Here is a 21,458-nt window from a genome sequence, read left to right as displayed (position 1 = left end):
CTCTTTTTACACACATCTGTGTGTCTCCTTGCACGCATGCATACACACACACACCCTACATGAACGCTTGGCCCACTGAGCTTCCCCATAATTTCACAAAAGAGTAACTCTAATGTTTTCTGCTTCGTAGGGAGCCGGTGGGCACGGCCGTGGATTGGATACCTACACCAGAAAAGGGCCGAGAGGCGTAATCAAATAAGGGAGCCACTTGAACTGAACTCTCAGCAGGAGCAGGAGGGAGGCCTGGAGAGGTTACAGGTACTTTTTATCCAAACTCGCAGGAGAGCACCAACTTCCTGCTGCTAGAAATTTGTCTGCAAATTTTTTCCTCATTCAGATGGGGAGCTGGGGTCCAGGAGACACCGGTTTGATATGATAACTTGATTAAGGCTGGGACAGATGACATGGAGCACCAAGTCGGCTCAAAGGAATCTGTGCTCTCCTCTTTAACCTCTCCTTGGGAGCCTACAAATTATATCTATTAATGGATCAGCCCCCTGGCATCGCACAAATACGATGTCTGCTTAAATGTGTGTCAATCATTCACAGGGACCTTTTGCAGGATTCTCACCACATTTCCACTTCTCTTTCCCCTTTAAAAAAAGTTTAACCTGTTGGCTTGTTCTGACAATGGCTCACGGCCCGCCTCCTCTTGGTGAAATCACTTTGGAGGGAGAAGTCGAGTTTGTCTGCCAAAGTGTTCAGAGAATCGTTGAAATGGGCCTGGGGCAGCTGGAACGTGTCCAGGGGAGGGACCTACAAGGAGGAAGGGTTTGGAAACCATGTTCAGTGAAGCATGGATGGAAAAACTGGGGATTAGCGTAGAGAAGAGAAAACACAGAGAGAACTGGAGATCTGAAGAAGTAGCTTAGGGGAAGAAGGATGGGAGTTTTCCGTGGGCCCTGAGAGAGCCCAGGGAGAGACAGGCATTCACAAAGTGCCAGCAAAGTGCCTGAATGAGAAATGGGCCACGTGCTGGGGCCGCCCCAGGCGGATGTGAGGAGATCTGTAGTGCGGCCACAGCTGAGGAATCACAGCTTCCTTCCCTGGGTCTGAGCCGGGAGACAGCCACTGAAAGGGGGGAAACTTCAGCTACAAATACTGCAGGGGGTTTAATTGAGGGTTAATTGAACAAACGATGTAACGTAGAGATTTTTAAGTGTACAGTTCAATGAGTTTTGACAAGTGTAACCTCCACCCCAGTCAAGATATAGAACATTTCCATCAACCCAGAAACTTCTCTTGTGCCCTCTTTCCAGGCAATCCCCACCCCCACCCCACCCCCACTCCACTCTCAGGCAAGCACTCTTCCTATTTCTCACTCTCCATGAATTTGATCTCTTCTAGAACTGCCTTTAAATATAAGCATTCAGTATGTACTCTTTTGCATCTGGCTTCCTTCACTTAGGATGCTTTTAAGATTCATCCATGTAGTTTGCTCCTTTTTATTGCTGAGTAGTATTTTCTAGTAAGGATATAATGAATTTTGTTTGCCCAATCTCCTGCCGATGGACGTTTGGCTTGTTTCTGGTTTGAGGCTATAACGAACACAGCTGCTATGAACAGCCTCACACAATTTTTCATTGCTGGGTAGTGTATATTCCAAATGCCATTTTTTTAAAGATTTTATTTATTTTGGCATAGAGAGAGAGTACAAGCAGGGGGAATGGCAGAGGGAGAGGGAGAAGCAGGCTCCCTGCTGAGCAGCGAGCCCGATGAAGGGCTCGATCCCAGGACCCTGGGATCATGATCTAAGCCGAAGGCAGACACTTAACCATCTGAGCCACCCAGGCGCCCCCCAAATGCCCTTTTGAACAAGACCGCAAAGCAAGAAAAGCCCGAGGTCATGGGAGGTGCGGTCTTTAGTAAGCAAGAGTTTTGGGATTTAGCTTCTGGCTGTCTGTGTCCTCCCAGAAAAGCACAAGTTGTATCCCCATCCCTCCCACTGGTGAGCAGGAGGCAGACACCAGCACCAGTCCAGGGCAGCCTGGGGTCTTTCATGAGCAAGAATATCAATTTCAGCAAAATAGGTAGTGGCCATCATTCGCGTTGACTCAAAACATTAGAATTCACATCTACAGAGCTCTCCCTATATGCTAGGTCCCATGCATGCACGAGTTGCGATGGGGAAGAGAGGGATGAATTTGAATTTGATGAGCCTCTGACTCTGAAGTGCTTGCAGTCTGAAAGGAGAAATAAAATGGGTAATAAATTATGAAACCATAACTTGGTGTTCAACAAACACTTATGGGTCAGCTGCTGTGTGGGTATGTCGCGGATGCGGTCAGACAGCCTTAGGAGAGAAAGCTGAACGCCCTCCTCTCAGCGCTGGAAAAAGAGCCTCCCACTCTGGGAGGGTGAGTCCCATCCAGAGTACCTTGCGCCAAGGGACAGATTGGATCCGGACTTGAAACTGTTATTTGAGAACCCAGATCTGCTGTATCACCTTGGGACACAGACTCTGTCTATGCCAGCTGTTGCCATGTGTACTCACGGCCTCACTTCGGGTGGTCCTGAGAATGACTTTGGCACTAAGGCTTTGAAGGTCACATCAAGGCCATCAAAACACAGAATACTGGTGCTGGATGTCCCTTTAGAGTTTATCGTCCACTCTGTCCCTGGGACAGGTGGGGAAACTGAGGCCCATGCTAAGAGAAATTGCTTCCTCAATGTCCCAGGGCAAAAATGGTTTCCTTCCAGGACATCCATTCTTCTGCTGTATCAGTCTACCATTTATCATAAAATTATTGTATGACAGAGACCTACTTATAATGCTGTTATTGGAGGGATAAGATTAGCACATTTCTATAGTCTCAGCGGGTTAATCTATCAGACTTTGCCTGTGAACAGCTGTTACACTTGGAGAAACATATTTTAATCCAAAAGTTATCTAAACTGTGATAAAACAGTAGACCACATTATGATAGGGCCCTATGTGATTTGGACTCATTTATTTTCTGTGCGAAGTTGTTTATTTTTTTATTTGTTAGGCTTTTGATTTATTTCCACTCATTTTTCTATGCACAGATTTGACAACTGTATAATTAGAGAATACTGGTATACTCTACTCTATATTTTGCTTTTTTGCATAGAATAAAGCTTCCTTACTTTGGCCAAACCACTCTGGCCTTTAAAAACATTGGTGTATATTGTATACCACAAGGAGGAAGAAAAAGTTGTGAATATATTGAATATATCTTCCAAACAGTTATTAACAGACTTCTTTAAAAGAAAAAAAGACATGAATTTGGAGTTATGCAAATTTGGTGGAACTTCATTTAAAATTAATTTGCAAATCAGAGGGAACAAAGAGCAATGTTCATGATTCTTGCTTTGTGATTTTTTTTTAGTAATACTAAAAGTTATGAAGTCCTTTGTAACATGCACACTTTAAATTTTTCAAAACATCTTTATATCTTTTTTTTTAAGATTTTATTTATTTATTTGACAGAGAGAGACACAGCGAGAGAGGGAACACAAGCAGCGGGAGTGGGAGAGGGAGAAGAAGGCTTCCCGCTGAGCAGGGAGCCCGATCTGGGGCCTGATCCCAGGACCCGGGGACCACGACCCGAGCTGAAGGCAGACGCCTAACGACTGAGCCACCCAGGCACCGCTCTTTTTTTTTTTTTTTTTTTGCTGGAACTTCAGACAAAATGGGCAAGGCATGTGTTATCTCCATTTTGCAGATTAAGAAAAGAGAGGCCTCGAGATAAGTGACTTGTCCATGTTTACTTAGATAATAGGTCCACAAGGTTTCCACCGCCCCACCCTTTGCCCGCAGAGCGTTGCAGCACCATGCGCCAGCCCCTCCAGTGCGCTAAGTGAGACCCAAAGAACAGCACCATTCATAGATCAGTTCCTTTTGGAGTTAATCATGACATCTGTGATCACAGAAAATTGTTTTTAAACACATAATATTCATTTCTATATGTCTTCTGCCAGAACAGGGTTAACTACTTAATGTGGGACCAGTGCAAAATGAAAGCATTGGGCCTCTCGTCCAAAAAGCAGGAAAAAAAGTGACTTTAAACGTGCCAAAATATAAAGCTCTTCCCTTCCTTCTGTGGTTTCTCTCTCAACTTGTCGTGGTGATTTTTATTTGCTATTTAATGTCATTTTAAGTAAAGAGAAATCAAATTTTTAAATCATTTGCATGAGTTTTACCATGCATCTACAGATTGTACAATGCCAGTTTTCAATGCAAATATAAGAGCATCTAACCCCTACGCAGTCACCAAAATGCAGAACTTTGACTTTGTGGCCCATACATGCATATGTGTGCTCTTCTTTCCAGAACAGTGGAAGTGCTATTCAACACTAACCCAACTGTTTTTATGCCATTCCGTAGTACACACACATTCTCCCAATCCCTCTCCGCCTTTGGTTCACCGCAGAGGCTGCCGGGAAGGCAGACATCATCCTCTCTCCCCCTTTCGTTGCCTCATGGCCTTCAGCGTGAATGACTGGCTCATATGAGCAGGAAGGATATGACGGGGCTCCCTGGTCAGCCGTGTTTCGTAGAAGCCATTGCCTTCTTTCGGCATCCTTCCGTTCTGGTTTGAACAGAAAGCACAGCCTCTCCGGGCCACGGGCGCCCCACTCAGTGGCGACACAGGGCACCTAGCTTGCTGGGACTTTCACTGAATTCCCGCAGGGAGTACATGGAGGACGCTCTGTGCAGTGGGGCAGCAAGGAACTGTGTGGACAGGCAGAGTGCACGTACCACCCTTGCCCTCCCGTTTTATTGGACTTCACTTATAAACAGAAATTCAAAGATGAAAGTATGAAGAATGTCAAGATAGTGACAGCACAGCATTAAACCACGCCCTTTGGAGCAGAGTCGGCTACCACTGTGCAGATCACGTGCCCAAGACACCAGCCCTGGTCAGAAACCAAAGTCAGCTTTGATTGTTGCCAGTCTAGAGGCTCTGAGGGTATGCACATGTCTCTCAGGCCTGAACTGCAGCCAAACTTGTAGATGAGTGCCAGGGTGCACCCCGTTCCTCACAACGCCCCTGGAACCAAACCGATAAGGCCCAGGGAGGCACTCCCCTGTAGGGAAGCTGGACTATCCAATACGGCGCCGTGTAGCAGCCGTCTGCCTGCCGCTGGGTGACTTGGGGCCGAGGAAGGAAGGAGTGGATATGAATCAACCTGGCACAGCCAGAGTCCAGTGAAAGGAGAAGTCGTGTCCGGGAAATGCTATCATGACCAAAAATTAAGGAGGAAATCAAAAATGTCACCATAATCTAGCAGTGCCATTCTCTCCCTAAAACAAAACATAAGCCTTCAACACGCTCCTCTCTGAAGATGTCTCCCTGGCACGCACACACACGCACACACCAGGACGTACCATCCTGGAACAACTGTGGTCGAGCAGGGAAAGTCAGGGGGACCTCAGTTCTGGCCACAGCTCCTTTCCGTTCTCGAGGCATGACTCCGGTCGGGTCACCCAAGTCCCCTGCAGCTCAGCTGTCTAAGCGGTGTCATGTGAACAGCGATTCCTAACTCGGAGGTAGGCTGTGCGGGAGAAGGAAACTCAAGAATGTCCACAAAGCAGGTTGTGAGCCGAAGAGCGCGTGTGCGTTGCACGGGCACGTTGGTATCCTGTGTACAAATGGTGTATATCACATACAGACGCCATCAGGAAATTTCACTCTGGGGCAGAGTGATTTACAAAGCCTGCTCAGAAGTGGAGTCGATTAAGGTCAGCTTTCTATGTTGCTAAACAACAGGGGATTCTGGGTTCAGTAACGTTGAAAGGCAGGCCCAACACACCCCTTGAAACCGGGCTTTTGAGAGGGTTCAAAGGAAGGGGAAACAAAAGCCTCTCTTTGTGATGTTTTCACTCTTCCTTCATTGTCCTCCTTCACCCTCCAAGGGCCTTCATGTAAAGAAAGGGGCTGCTAATGTGGCGAGTGGGAGTTTAAAATTGTCCTGGGCCAACAATGTTGGCACATTCTGCCGGGCCTCATTACAGAATCATCTGAAATGCTTGAGAAGTGTTTCCCACTCATTAGCATAAATAGCAGAAAAACTCTTTCACAAACAAAGCAGGTTCCATCTGCCCCCAGTATGTCCTCACCTTGACTTCAAATGGCCAGTCCCTCCCCCAGTACAATACCGGGGGCACCGGCCTCCGAGGCCCCAAGCACCCCACTTCAGAATGGCATTCAGGGAAATATCAACATGGTAACCTGCATGTTTATTCATTGGCCAGTCCCTGCTTTTAATGGAGTCCCTTCCCCATTGTGGACACTTGATTCTTTCACAGACCTAAAGGGAGAGGTTTCCTTTCCGAGGGGCTGGGATCCTTAGCAACCCACACCTTGTGAGTGGGTTGACCAGGCTCTAATTAGGTTTGTTCTGCCTTTTTTGGCGCAAGCATATTTTGTCAGGTATTCTGCTCTGGGATTAAAGAGTCATTAATCACCCCGGGCTGACGCTGACAAGGCGGCTTTTACAATGAAGTCCACTTTCCTGGTGTCGGCTGGAGCCAAAGCCGGAGCTGTTTTGCATTACATTGCAGAAGAATGTAGTGGCTTCTTCTCCCCAGTCCACCTCCGAGGACATCTATCATGGGCTCCAGTCCTGTCGGAGGCCGGTGCCAGGGGCAGAGATAGCATCTGTCTCGCAGTCAAATGGTGCGAGCAGCAGCTGGGTGGAGTCGGTTCTGGGAAGGGCATTTCATAGAACAAGATTAGAGCACGGCAGAGTTGGGGTGGGGTGGGGGACCTTTGTCACCAGCCACACGGCCCCACATTTTGCTGAAGGTAACACTGAGGCTCGGGAAGGGAGAGCGACTTGCCTAAGGATGCTCAGCAAGCCGCCGTGAGAGCCAACACTAGAAAGGGATCTCATTGCTATCACCCTCATCACTTCTGAACCCAATTCTAAACTTTTATAACTATTTTCAGCATCCTCAATACTATTGTATTTGTCAGGTCAGAGTGCCCTGAGTTCTTAAAAGGAAAAAGGAAGGAAATCATTTTCCTTTACCAAGTACAGTCAACCCTTGAACAACGTGGGTCTGAAATGTGAAGGTGCACTTACACAGATTTTTTTTCAACAAGTATAGTACTGTAAATGTAGTTTCCTCATGATTTTCTTTTTTTTTTCCTTTTCTCTCTCTCTCTCTCTGTCTCTCTTTTTTTAAGTAGTCTCCACGCCCGAAGTGGAGCCCAATGCGGTGCTTGAACTCATGACCCTGAGATCAAGACCTGAGTTGAGATCAAGAATCGGACGCTTAACTGACTGCACCACCCAGGAAAATCACTTCCTTGCGATTTTCTTAATAACATTTTTCCTCTAATTTAACTTATTGTAGGAATACAGTATATAATACATATAACATACAAAATATGTGTTAATCGAATGTTTATGTCATGGGTAAGGCTTCCGGTCAACAGTAGGCTGTTAGCAGTTAAATTTGAGGGGAGTCAAAAGTTACACGTGGATTTCTGACGGTGTGGGGGGATTGATGACCCTAACTCCCACGTTGTTCCAGGGTCAACTGTACTGCAAAAGCCTGGGCATGGAGGTAGGTATTTTACATACAGATGATTTAATTTAAGTGTCATTTTAATGGGATGACATATGACAGGGTTCAGCAGCTATTAGTTCTCACTCAACACAGCACTTTTCCTGGGTAGGTACTATCATCCCTTTCTTTTTATGGACAAAGAAATCAAGACACGGAAAGGTTAAACAACTCATTCACTGCCTACATTCTTTCCCCACGCCAGACAGTCTTTTGAAAAGATGAGAAGAGTCCCCTAAATCCAGGAGTTCTTGTGAATTTTCATTATTACTTATGTAAATCATAAGTTAAAAGTTTAGGTGAGTCATTTAAACATCAAATTATCGGGATTTACTGTTTCCCTTTTATCTCTTAGATCTGTGATAACTTTTTCTCTGCTGATGCTTTCTTGTCCTCCTTTCTTCTTTTATCCTTTCATTATTTAACAAACATTTATTAGGCACCTATGATGCTGGATGCTGGAAATACTTAGGTTTAAAAGGCATGGCTGCATGCCCCCTTGCTCCTGTAGTTGCTAGAAAATGAGCTCCTCGCGAATAGAATAAACGGAGGATGTAGGAAACAAGAGATCCACCCGGGAAGGGCAGTGAAGGGAACCCCAGGATGCTGCAGTCCCCTCCCTCCCCCCCCACCCCCCCCCCCCGACAACCGGGACAGCTGAACAGCGTGCAGGGAGACGCAGGGAGGGCCACCAGTGGCCACCGCCGCAGGGCAGAGCCCCGGGAGCGGCTTCTACACAAAGATGAATTGGATAGAAGACCTGTGGAGGGGATTTAGATCTTTAGCAAAGAGTTTGAACTTTAAAGATTGCTTAATGCAAAATAAACAAAGCAAATGAAAAAATAAGACCATCACTAACTCCAGGAAAGGAAAAGTAATCACAGCTTACTGAAGGGCTCCGTTAGAACTATAATACATATTTTCATAATGTAAATACTGAATTTTGAATAAACAGCATTAACATAGAACAATATTAAGAAGATGTGGAATGGAAAAGGAGTGTGTGTCTAAGGAGGGTTCGGCAGCGGATGAAAGAGCCACACTCATCTTTCATAGCGGGGATTCAAGGGTGAATCTTAAAATTGAAAAATCAGAACAGAAACACAAGAATGTGAGAGGCAGCCGTCATAGAACTATTTCACTCTCCAAATTATGCGCGTGTTTCATTTTGATAAATATAAAAACTAAAATTAAAAAGCCATTGGCTAATGTCCTTTTTAAAATAAGACCCTGTGTTGTCAAGGGTGAACAACATCACTGGGAGGTTATCAGATAACGAAATATTCAAAATGTACCTGGGCTGGGGGCACCTGGGTGGCTTAGATGGTTAAGCGTCTGCCTTTGGCTCAGGGCATGATCCCAGGGTCCTGGGATCGGGTCCCGCATTGGGCTCCTGGCTCAGCGGGGAGCCTGCTTCTCCCTCTCCCTCTGCCTCTCCCCCTACTCATGCTGTCTCTCTCTCTCTCTCTCTGTATCTCTGTGTCTCAAATGAATAAATAAAATCTTTTAAAAAAAATGTACCTGGGCTGCTGGCCCTTCTGGGCTGTTCAGAGGGAGAGGGAGAGGCGCAGCAAATTCGCAGGGGAGGGCTGCTCGGTAGGCCTGTATCTTGAGTGGATGCAGCTGGGACCAGGAAGGAGCCCTGAGGAATTGGTTCCACGAAAGTCTGGAAGCAGGAGAAGGCGGTAGAACACTGGGGAGATAATGCTCAGGCCCCTTCTGATAAGGTGGACTGGACTGGATGGACAGTGAGCCTGAGCCAACCTGGGTACAAATCCCAGCTTCAGTACTTATAGGTCCCAGGACTTTTTTTTTTTTAAGATTTTATTTATTTATTTGACAGAGAGACACAGTGAGAGAGGGAACACAAGCAGGGGGAGGGGTAGAGGGAGAAGCTGGCTTCCCACGGAGCAGGGAGCCTGATGCGGGGCTCGATCCCAGGACCCTGGGATCATGACCTGAGCCTAAGGCAGACGCTAAACGACTGAGCCACCCAGGCGCCCCGGTCCCAGGACTTTAGAAAGCAATTTAACCTCACGGAGCCTCACATTCTATATCTACTAAAAAGAAAAATAGTATCTCCCACACAGGATTATTTTCAGGGTTGATTCAGACACATTTATGAAACCTCTACTAAATAACATATATCAGGCACTAAATAAAAGCTGGCCCGCAAACATAGTATGGGCAAAACCCATAAGGTCAAGATTTTTTCTTATTTCTTGAAAGTCTAGAAAAATACACGCAGAGATGACTTATTCAAACCTACAGAATGACTCAAAGTCGGAAAGATACGAGCACTTGTACCCAGTCTATCAGCCCCACTCTGTGTTTAATTTCTGGATGAAACTTTCTGGGTCTAGGTTTCAATTTGGAAAGATGCAGTTAACTTGTCCTTTAAAGCCATTTTCCTTACAGGCGCTTTTTTTCCCCTCTCATTTCAAAACTTTTCGTAGAGTGAATGCTCAGAAAACTACACAGGCACTCTGCCCTTGTTTTCTTTTCTCCCCAGGCCCCTGCCCCATGAATCTCTGTCTCTCCTTGTCTCTCTGTCTCTCTCCCCCACAGGCCCCGAAACCCTGCTCTCTTCCCTTCTCTGTCACTCTCTGTGAGGCTTCAGCAGCTCCGCCCTGTGCATCAGTAAGAGCCTCCCCATCCTCCCAGCGTCCCCTCCTGTGCTCCGCGCAGGCTCAGGCGCAGGCCCACAGCCCATGTCAATGTTTGTCCCAAAGACTGGAGGCTGTTTTTTAAAAAGATTTAGTATTTCCATAACAAACGAAAATTTGACTTAGCCTTAGGAAAAATATAATCAGAGGCTGGCGTCCCAGACTTTCTGGGGGTGGGAATGAGCTCCCCGGAGGGTAGGTTTAAAAAAAAAAAAAATCAATATAAATGATATTCACTTGTAGTATTTTGGAGGGGAAGGAGGAGTAGAGGGAAGAGAAAAATCTGTCTGAACAAGAGAGGTTATAATTCAAAAGCTGCCACACAGTAAGTAGGAACCTCCAAGAAGGATAGATCATCACTCTCTCTGGGTTTGACAAGGAGGTTGATGGGAAGTCGTGACCGGACTCGCACCTGCTCTTCAAGGAACATGAAAAACACTGCTGGCCTCACCAAGCCCCTTCACAGCCTGGGGAAGGTGGGAAGGGCTTAGCAGCACCAGGGAAACTACCCTCCACAAAACTTTATACATGTAATCCTGAAGCTAGGAGATAAAAGTTAACAGTCTATTTTATAACCATAGCTAACATCATATATTATTAAAATCATAGCTAACATTTATTGAGTACTCGCCAGACACTGTCCTAAGAATTTTGCATGCAATCCAGATTTGACCCTCATAACAATTCCATGGAGGAGTCTTTACTATGATTTTCCCTCACTTACAGATGGGAAAAAAGGAGGCTGAAAGAGGTGGTGATTTGCTCAGGTAAAGCTAGGACTCAGACAAATGCAGTCTCCCAGATTGCAAAGCTCCAGTTCTAAGCAAGATTATCTTTTAAAGTGTTAATTCGCATGCACTTTTCCTGAATTTTCACAAGCCTTTTGAGCAGCAAGCAAAAAAAAAAAAAAAAAAAAAAAAAAAAAAAAAACACCTGAAAATCAAGTCTCCTGCTGTTTCTTGTAGAAGCCAGAGGGTAGAGGGATGCTGGCTCAAGAGAAGAGTGGTGAGAAATTTCTCCCAGACCTGGAGAGGGGTCCCTGGAGTCCTGTGCAGTCTGGGCCCTTCAGGGAGAAGGCAGAGCCTCCTGGGGATGGCTCCAGGTGCATGAGGAAAGCTAAGCCTGCGAGTGCTCAGCGGATTATGCCTTCCCTGGGACCTGGGGGAAGAGAGCAGAGGAGAGGTCCCCAGTGATGCCTGGGATTGATTTCCTCTGCCACAACGGATGGGGGTGTGGAGAAGGACTTAAGATAATTTTAAACAAAATAAAGAAAGTTGTATTTCTTGAACAAATGAATTTTGGTACCAAGGTTCATACCCACCACAAAAATCACACAGTGAGTAGGGGTGGGGGGGGATGTGCCTCCACGTTGAACATCTCTTTGTTGCCTGTTGGTAGGAGTTTGGCCAAGGGGGGTCAGGGGATTGGAACAGAAAGTTGAAAATGCCAAGTTTCACCTTCATCTGCTGCACAGAAGAGAGCTGTTCTTCACCTTCCCCTCCCCATCCCGTCCCTCGGCCCAGAGATAACCCCCTGAGCTCACCCTCCTGGCTCCAGGAAGTCCCAGCATGTCCTGTGTAGGGAACAGAGGAATCCATCACTGTGATGGAGAAAGCATCTGTGCAAATGCACATCTCACTGTCAGAGACTCAGCCAGAAACTCTCCCTATAGACACTTCATCACCTTACCCCAAAGCTTCAACGTTTTTTTAAAGATCTTATTTATTTATTTGACAGAGAGAGACACAGCGAGAGAGGGAACATAAGCAGGGGGAGTGGGAGAGGGAGAAGCAGGGTTCCGGCTGAGCAGGGAGCCCGATACGGGGCTTGATCCCAGGACCCCGGGATCATGACCTGAGCCTAAGGCGGATGCTCAACAACCGAGGCACCCCAGTACCCCAACATTTTTTAAATTAAGAAAAATATCACTTTTTGTGGAGGAGGCTTATCTGACTTTACAATCTCCACAAGATATTCATTTATAAACTCTCTCGTTGCACTTTTTATTGCCCCCCCACAATTTGTAATGATATATTTATTTGTCATTTGTTTAACTTCTGTCTTCTACGTTAGTTCCATGAGAAGAGGGATTGTGCCTTGTCCTTTGCTATTTGCCTAACCCATAGCACGGTTTGCAGAACACAGTAGGTGCTCAATTAATACTTAAAGGGGAAAAAAAAAAAACACCTTACTGAATGAACCATGGAAGGAACATGGAGCAATCATTGGTGGCCCAGAACTCAGTGATCATCCAGCCCAATGCCGTGAGAGGGTCAGGCCTAGAGGGGTTAAACAACTTGCTTAAAGACTCCAAACTTCGTTAAAAAAAATTTAAAGGACTCCAGGCTTGGAGTGACTTTCCTTTCCTTGACTCTGGCATCTTCAGTGTCTAAATTTTTCATGGTTGGACCAAGACCAAACTCTGGACTGCCTGTCCATGCATCCATGCACCCTTTACGCCCTCAAGCTCACACAACACAGTACTGTCTGAGGCCTCTCCTCCCTACATTTTTGGTGCCTCCTAGCTCCTGCACTGTCTCAGTTTTCCCAAAAAGCCTATTGTTTTCCTTCTTCTTGTGTGGAGTTTATATATATATATGTATATGTATGTATATATATATACATATATGTATTTACATATAAATATATATTTCTAAAAATATATTTATTTATTCGAGAGTGAGAGCGAGCATGCGTGCATGGGGGAAGGGGCAGAGGGAGAGAGAGAATCCCAAGCAGACTCTATGATGAGCACAGAGCTCAATGCTGGGCTTGATCCCAGGGCCCTGAGATCATGACCTGAGCCGAAATCAAGAGTTGGTTGCCCAACCCAGGCACCCCTGGGAGTTTTATATTTTAATATGAGAGTTAAAGGCTTTAAAACATGTCCTTGTTCAACAGGTATTCACTGAGAACCTATAAATACTGATGCCATTTCCAGTACTGAGGGTGCAGCCATAAGCAATAGAAACCCTCATGGGAGCACACAGTCTGTTGAGGAAGACAGATAATAAAGGTAAGCCATTGAGCACAAATCAGGCACTGGCAATTACAATGTAGAAAAGAACACATGGTAAGGGCTTCGAGGCTGGAGGTATGGGCCATTTTTGACTAGGAGTTAGAGAAGACTTCTCTGAGAAGGACCTACTTACGTTAAGGCTGAATTAGGAGAAAAGGCCAGCCTGCAGGGCTCTGGCATTTCAGGGAAGCTTTACTACCACAAGAGCCCCGAAGTCCTGGCCAGTTGCTGGAATGCAGTGAACAAAACTTCAAGAAGTCAGTGAGGTGGGCGAAGGATGGATCACACAGAATCTTCTAGGCCACGGAGGAAGACTCAATATTATCCTCTAGGCATCAGGAAGCCATTGAAGCTGGGGAGTGATACGACCTTTTACATTTTAAAATGACCAAAAACCTTTGGCTGCCAAGGAGAACAGTAGCAAGACACACCAAGAGGCTCCTGCAGAGGTCCAGCCAAGAGAGGGGCGTTCCCAGACTAGGCCGGTAGCAGAGGGGACTTTGAGGAGCGACTGGACCAGCGTATATTTTGGACACGAATTGCTGATAGATTGGATTTGGGCCGGGAGGGAAAGCGATTAACCAAATGTGACTCCTAGAATTTGGCTTGAGTATAGTGGACTGGTGGCATATCTCCTAGTATGTGGAAGATCAGGGAAGAAGCAAATTTGCAGGAATGGGGTAACCAAGAGCTGGTTTTAGATACATTAAATCCTACAGGTCTATCAGACAGCCCAGCGGAGATGCCAAGTAAGCAGCCAAGGAATGTACAATAATCAAGAAATTTCTGAAATTTTTTTTTAAGATTATTTATTATTTGTCAGAGAGAAGGAGAGAGAGCACAAGCAGGGGGAGTGGCAGGCCAAGGGAGAAGCAGACTCCCTGCTGAGCAAGGAGCCCAACATGGGACTCGATCCCAGGACCCTGGGATCATGACCTGAGCCGAAGGCAGACACCCAGGAAACTTCTGAAATCTAACAGGAAGCCTTGGGCCAAGGCTGGAGGCAGCAATGGGAAAGGAGAGGACTTTCAGTGCTTTGCAAGTCTTGCCACCCAGCCATTGGAGAGATGACATTCCCTCTGGGTTTCAGCATAGGAACCTCTCAATGCAGTCTTCCAAGCAAAGGGCCCAGGTCTAACCTCTCAGCTGCAGGGGACGTGGGGCTAACCTCATAGCAGATGTCTCATGAATTACCTCCCATTTCTGAACTGTGAAGGTCTACCATTACATCAATGAATCAGGGAACAATTGCAATCAGACTTCTTCTTTTTTTTTTTTTTAAGATTTTATTTATTTATTTGACAAAGTGAGAGAAGGAACACAAGCAGGGGGAGTGGGAGAGGGAGAAGCAGGCTTCCCGCTGAGCGGGGAGCCCGACGCAGGGCTCGATCCCAGGACCCTGGGATCATGACCTGAGCTGAAGGCAGATGCTTAACGACTGAGCCACCCAGGCGCCCCGCAATCAGACTGCTTCTGTAATTAACAAAAAGATATGCGTTCTGTCTTAATCCTGCTGTCTATAAGTCCAACCTCCAACTGGAGGGCCTCCAGGATCTACACTAGGAAGTGCAGTAGACACAGCTGTTGCCCATGCACAAGCCTGTCCTCACCCCAACCCCACTTTCCTGTGAGGTGGTGAAGCTAACGGATGACATTAGGGAGCCTTTGTGCCAATCCTGCAAGTGCCAGCTATGAGGCTCCTTAGGTGATATAATAAATGTCTTTATATTTAGAGCTGCTTAAAATTGCGTCTTCTCAGGGTGCCCGGGTGGCTCAGTCTGTTAAGCATCTGCCTCCAGCTCAGGTCATGATCCCGGGGTCCTGGGATAGAGCCTGGTGTCAGACTCCCTGCTCAGCGGGGAGTCTGATTCTCCCTCTGCCCCCCGCCCCCACTGGTGTGTGCTCTCTCTCTCTCTCAAATAAATAAATTTTTAAAATCTTTTTTAAAAAATAAAATAAAATTGGGTCTTCTCTTCCCTCCGTATACTTAGATGTTCCCATGGAGCTCACCCCCTCAAGCACAATTCCTTTTTCCTCTTCCATATCTCTTCATTCCGCCATGTGCTAGGCACTCAATAAAATGTGGTGAAGAAACAACCCATCTTGGCAGTGTCTATCTTCGTGGATCCAACAGGATGGTGTGGACACACACGTCACCCAGGTAAATGACATATTGTGACTAGCGTACCTATGAAGGGAAAGGACAGTCTGCTATGAGACACAGCCTCTGGATCTGATCATCTGAGAAGGCATCCCTGAGGAGGTGACATTTAAACTAAGACCTGAAAGATGATGGGGCACCTGGCTGGCTCAGTCGTTAGAACATGTGACTCTTGATCTCTGGGTTGTGAGTTCAAGCCCCCTGCTGGGCATAAAGCTTACTTAAAACAAACAAACAAACAAACAAACAAACAAACCATGCCCTGGAAGAGGAGAAGGATTCAAATGGGGAAGAGAGGGCAGAGGGTCATTTCAACAGGCTGGAACAACTCAAACTCTGACATGTGCCTCCATCCCCTTGTATCTCTCTTTCTATCTCCATCTCTAAGCAGAAGCTCCTGAACATCACATACCCTTTTCTTTTTTTTTTAAGATTTTATTTATTTATTTGAGAAAGAGAGAATGAGAGACAGAGAGCATGAGAGGGAAGAGGGTCAGAGGGAAGAGAGTCAGAGGGAGAAGCAGACTCCCTGCTGAGCAGGGAGCCCGATGTGGGACTCGATCCCGGGACTCCAGGATCATGACCTGAGCCGAAGGCAGTCATCACTTAACCAACTGAGCCACCCAGGCGCCCCACATACCCTTTTCAATATGACATAGTGTTGTTGCTCTGAATCTAAATTATCTAAGAGATGGAAGGGATGTTTTTGCCCCTTCACTAAGCTCCCGAGGTTGCTAAATCCTGAATATCTGCACCAGCACCAACCACCCAGACACCATCACTGTGTGTCATTGACAAAGCTCTTGAGCAATTCCATCCCTGCCTTCAAACAAAACCAAGAATAATAAAATTCCCCTCCCCGTGAGTTTCTTTCTCTTTCTTTCTTTCTTTTTTCTTTCTTTCTTTCTCTTTTTCTTTTTCTTTCTTTCTTTCTTTCTTTCTTTCTTTCTTTCTTTCTTTCTTTCTTTCCTTTCCTTCCTTCCTTCCTTCCTTCCTTCCTTCCTTCCTTCCTTCTTTCTTTCTTTCTTTCTTTCTTTCTTTCTTTCTTTCTTTCTTTCTTTCTTTCTTTCTTTCTTTCTTTCTTTCTTTCTTGGAAGCACCTTTAGATTCCCCTTTTTGAGGGAACTAGAATTAATGCTGGGTAATAGTACTCAAGGTTTCCCTCACACTGTTTCTACTACCCTCCCTGGTGGTTGATCCTGGTCAGGAGAACTGGCTTTGAGAAATGGGTGTCAACCCCAACGATCCAGAGTCAGGCAGGCCATTTTTGCCATGTTTAAAAATCAGGAGAAAGAGTTCAACTTGTTTTGGTAAGATGTCAACATGCTATAATGGAGACCTACACAGACAGACAGACCTGGGTGTGAATATACATTCAGTTCTGTGACCTTGGGGGTGTTACTTAATCTCTCTAAGTCTCAGGTTCCTCATCCATAAAATAAGGATAATAATTCCTACCTTACAAAAATTAACCGCAATCATGTGTTTAAAGTACCCATCCTGACATGTAGTCAATACTCAGGAAATGTTGGGTCTCCTCCTTTCAAGGCCTGGCTCTTCAATTGCCTAATTATATCTTTTGAGGCATTCAAATGTGGTGCACCTCAGAGAATATTTCAATTACAGGTGCCCTAAGTGGTACTCTCTCATTTGGAAATCCGTAATTAAATCAGCAATGGCTGCAGGCTGCTCAGGTGTGTCAGGAGAGTTCCCACCCAGCTCACTTTTCCTCCTACCTGCCTCATCCAGCCAAGTCAGGGGTAACTATAGGAATAAAAATCCTTTAACATGTATAGAATATTGAGCAATTCGCAAAGAGCTCTGAGGCTCAGAACAACACAGGAGCTGGTATAATTACCATCTCGTTACAAAGGGAATGGGGAAATCGAGGTCTAGAGAGGGGAAGCAATGTACTTAAAACTTCAGAAGTGGCCTAATAATCCAGTGTTCCCACCACACCCCACCACATCCCATTCAGTGGAAAAGTTCACCACCAGCAACTGTCCTGACTCAGCAGCAGCAGAGAATTCACTCCTGAATTGCCTTTCCTTCCCCACACCCTCCCTTGCTCCTTACTCTGCCAGCTTTTCTAGACCAGTATCAATGGCTTACTCTGGTCTTGGGATGGTCTGGCTTTATTTTGGGGCTTGCCTGGCATTTCTCACCACTGTCAATGTGTATTCGCAGGCAGGAGCTTGCTTTGGAGCACTTTTACCAAAACTTGGGACTTTTTTCTAAGACAAGTGTGAGAAAAAATCAGTCTGACTTCGATCGGAGTTTGGTTCTAGCCATGGCTTGAGGGTTATGGGCCCAGGGTGATGTGGCCCACCCATTTACCCAAGGCTGACAAAGGTAAATTAAGGACCACTCTGCTCTTCAGAAAAGGACCAGCTGGAAGACATGGAAAATAAGATTCCATCCTCAAAAGTTCCATTCCATCAGGATGGAATTCAAGCAAAGCTCTAATGTTTGCATTAATTTTTCCAAAATAGAAACAAAGCGTCAGAGCTGGTTGAGCTCTTCTGATTCAATAACCTCATTTCCCACCATGATAGACTGGCAAACAGAGAAGAGGCCCATTCAAGGCCACACAGCTAGCAAGAGCAGGGCTAAAACTCAGGCCACAGGACCCCAGTTTGCTTTTGTTACTGAACCATGCAGTTCACTCAAGAGCTCAAAACATGTTCGATTTGGATAATCCAGGTGATCTCCCCCCTACTGCTTCTCCCACTCCATTCGCTACCCCCCCCCCGAAAGGTTACACTGCAGTGGATTTTCCTAATGGACTTGGATGATATGGATCTATGTCTATGAGATACTGACCCAGGGAGAGCTCTTTCCAACAAGGGTCCCCCAAACAGGCCTCAGCTGTGAGTGAGCACCACCCAAAACCTGCCCAGTGACCCAGGAGGAAAGCATTGGCATACCCTGGGTGAAACTGGCCTCTCCTAGGCTACACTTCTGATCCTTCCCAGCTTTGTGGGAGCTGCTGGGATAGGGTGAAGGAAGCATGGACAGTAGCTCGTTCTGGTTTCCAGTAACACTGCTTAGACGTCATCGGTCTCTCGACCACCATGGCTGCCCCATCCCCTCCATGTCCTCCTTTGCTTCCCTCTTCCACTTCCTCCACCCCACCCCCACCTTTCCTGGTCCTTCTCCACTTCCTCCTCCACTACCAGCACTACCCCTCCAGCCCCCCCTCCATCTCCTCCCCCCCACCACCACCTCCTCCAGGACTTCCTCCATTTCTTCCCTACGTCCCCACTCCCCCACCCCTCTCACACCCCCTCCACAGTGACACCACCATCCCCACCGTCCCAACTCCCCTTTCCACCTCCTTCAGCGCCAGTACCCCTGCACCAGCAGCAGCTTCACCACCACGGTTTCCATGGCATTAAAATAGGTCCCCCTACCAAATATCACTCCCAAGACCTTAATGCTTTCAAAATAAGACAAACGATCCCTATTTAAAGCCATAAGCCAGAGTCACTGAGATTTATCATACATTTGAAATAAACCGGGATTAACTCCTTCTCTTCCTTCTCATTTTTTGAAAGTGCTTATCTAAACACACACGCTCACCATCTCTCGCCCTCTCTCTCACCAGAAGACCGTAGGTACTCGGAAATGAAGCAGACAATGGTGGCCTTGTTGCAGAAGCCTGATATTAATAGACTATGCCTTTTGATTTCAGCCCGGAAACATTGGCAGCAAACCAATGTGAGAAAGGAGGGGCTGTGTAGCCAAAGTTTGAAAGAGAGATGAAGAAAAAAACCCAACCCAGCTTTGATCAGAAGAGGCTGAAGATGAATTGTGGTCATTTCACAGGTCTCTGGGTGGAGGTTAATGTCATTTTGAGACAAGGAAACTGGGTTAAAGGGAGGGGGGGACTGAGAAGGGATGCACTTTCTGACGGAACGGGGCCACCGCACCGAGAGGATCAAAGCTGCTCGCCATGCAGAGAATGAAGGATTATTCACTTTCTATTTTTTTCACGCCTTCAGCACACATGGGGATCTAATTGGTGGGGATGCGAAATACAGACAGGCCGCCCCAGCAGCAGGGCAGGGCCCGAAGGGGGAGGCGGCGCTTGGTGCAGCTGCAAGCCATTAAAGGCAAGCTTGCCGCCCCGCGCCGCTTTAATTGCTCTTCGGTGTGTTTCCTCCGCTCACCAGCGCTAGTGTCTACTTCCCAGTCTCTGTGATCTCAGAGGTGATGAGCTTGACGGCTGTCAGGCCCGCGGGGTCAGGGGAGGCAGGAGGCAAGTCTCTGGGGAGCTCAGGGCACCCCCCCCCCCGCGCGGGGAGGGGCTGCTGCGGGAAGAGGCGGAGTCAGGCCCTCCCGAGTCCTGCCCACCCACCCCCCGGCCCCCGCCCCCACCAGCCTGGTTCCTTGGCGTCAGCAGGTGGAGAGCCTGGGTGCCTCCCGGGATGGCTGTTGTCTCAGTTCTAACCCGGGACGCCACGGGAGAAACAGGACAGATGAAGACCCACACCACTGTGCGGTGTCTCACCTTCGGCATGTGGCTCAGCCTCCCTGACCCTTCATTTCCTTGTCCTTGAAATGCGGTGTGTGCCTCACCCCTAGCATGCCCTGAAGATTACCTGTCCTGAAATGCTAAGCAGTGAAGGGAAGTCCCTGTTGGTTGTTATCACAGACCACGTCCTCCCTGAACCCTCTCTCAGCCAGCCAGCCTCCTGATCTGCGCTAGGTCCAAGTCCACCCCCAAGACCCCTTTTCAGCCCTTCCCGGTGCCCCTCCCTGGACAAAACTGCCCTCACTACCCAGTCTGTAGGATCGGGGACCCCTCCTGTCACTCATATCAGGCTCCCAGTTTTTTTCTCTTAGACCTCGTCCTTAGCCACATCCTCCTGGCTGGCAGTCCCCTCTCTTCCCCTCCATTGCCCCCATTTCAACCGCCAGTTCTCTACACGTGTGAAGCTATAAAATGTAAGCTCAGCCATTCACTTCTCTGCTGAAAACTGAGGCGGCTCACTGTGGTGTTTGTGCCCTCTCCCTGTAGGGAATGCTTTCCTTCTTCCTTGGTCTGCCTTACGCTTGAGGACTCAGCGGAGTTATTGCCTCTTCTAGGAAGCCCCTCATTGCAGGATAAGAGCCTCTGCTGAGCACAGTGGTGCTTTCAGATTGCCCTGCACTGACCACAATGGACTAAAGGCATTTTGTCTTTCCTCTGCTTGAAGTTGTCTGTCTCCTCCACTTGAAGGTGAGCTTTTGGGGAACAAGACTGCAGTTTAAATCATCTTTGTACTCCCTGCATGTAAGATGGTTAGCCCAGTGCCTGGAAGAGAGCAGGTACTCCATAAATGTATTTTGAACTAATTTATGGCCCATTGTTACTTATCTCCTGCCCGAATTATCCTATTAAGTTGAAAGCATTTGGTGAGATGGAAATGTGTCTGATTCATGTTGTATTCCACACAGTGCCCAGCAAAGAGCAGAGCCTCGGTGAAGAGTTGCTGGTTCTGAAGTCTGGCCCTGCCAGCAATCATACCCCTGCTGTGTCTGGCTTGATTAGCCCTGTTTCTTCAGCATCTAGAACAGAGCTTTGCACAGAGGTGCTCAAAAAATACATTTGGACTGGCTGGATAGTGTGGCATTGTAGGGGAAACACCATTTCTGGTTGGAGGGCCTGGGTCCTAGGGGTGACAAATTCAAACTTAATGAGGCCAAAAGGGAACTTCTGGTTTTCTCTAAAACTTCACTCCTTAGCCCCAAAGCCCCAGCAGACATACCCCACCTTGATAAATGGTACCACCATCCATCCAGTTGCTCACACCGAAATCTAGGCATCATAATTGATTCATCTATTATCTTTGGGTCCCGCATTGAATCCACCAACAAGTTCTATAAACTCTGCTTCCAAAATATATCCAACCTCTGGCCATCAACTTTACAACCACTGTTCTAGTTCTAACTGCCGTCATCCTGACCTTGAAGCTGGTCTCCCTGCCCAGTGTACACACACACACACACACACACACACACACACACTTTGTATCTTTTCATTTCATCACCATGTTCTTTCTATCACTGCAATGCCTTCCCACTTAG

General features: G+C 46.9%; 1 long non-coding RNA gene across 1 annotated transcript in view; it reads right to left on the bottom strand.

Annotated features, from left to right (window-relative positions):
• The window catches only part of LOC114207153 (uncharacterized), a 32,300-nt gene extending 13,266 nt beyond the window's left edge, over nucleotides 1-19,034 (bottom strand). Inside the window, exon 1 of the long non-coding RNA XR_003608787.1 lies at nucleotides 18,969-19,034. This is a non-coding gene — a long non-coding RNA (uncharacterized LOC114207153). The remainder of the gene's footprint in view (nucleotides 1-18,968) is intronic.
• Between the last annotated feature and the right edge of the window lie 2,424 nt (nucleotides 19,035-21,458).

This window comes from Eumetopias jubatus, unplaced genomic scaffold, assembly GCF_037043125.1.
Source record: "Eumetopias jubatus isolate StellerSeaLion01/CBP00866 unplaced genomic scaffold, mEumJub1_p1.0 scaffold_1, whole genome shotgun sequence".
NCBI lineage: Eukaryota > Metazoa > Chordata > Mammalia > Carnivora > Otariidae > Eumetopias > Eumetopias jubatus.
Note: the sequence above shows the minus strand (reverse complement) of the source record. Positions and strands in the feature narration are given on the sequence as shown.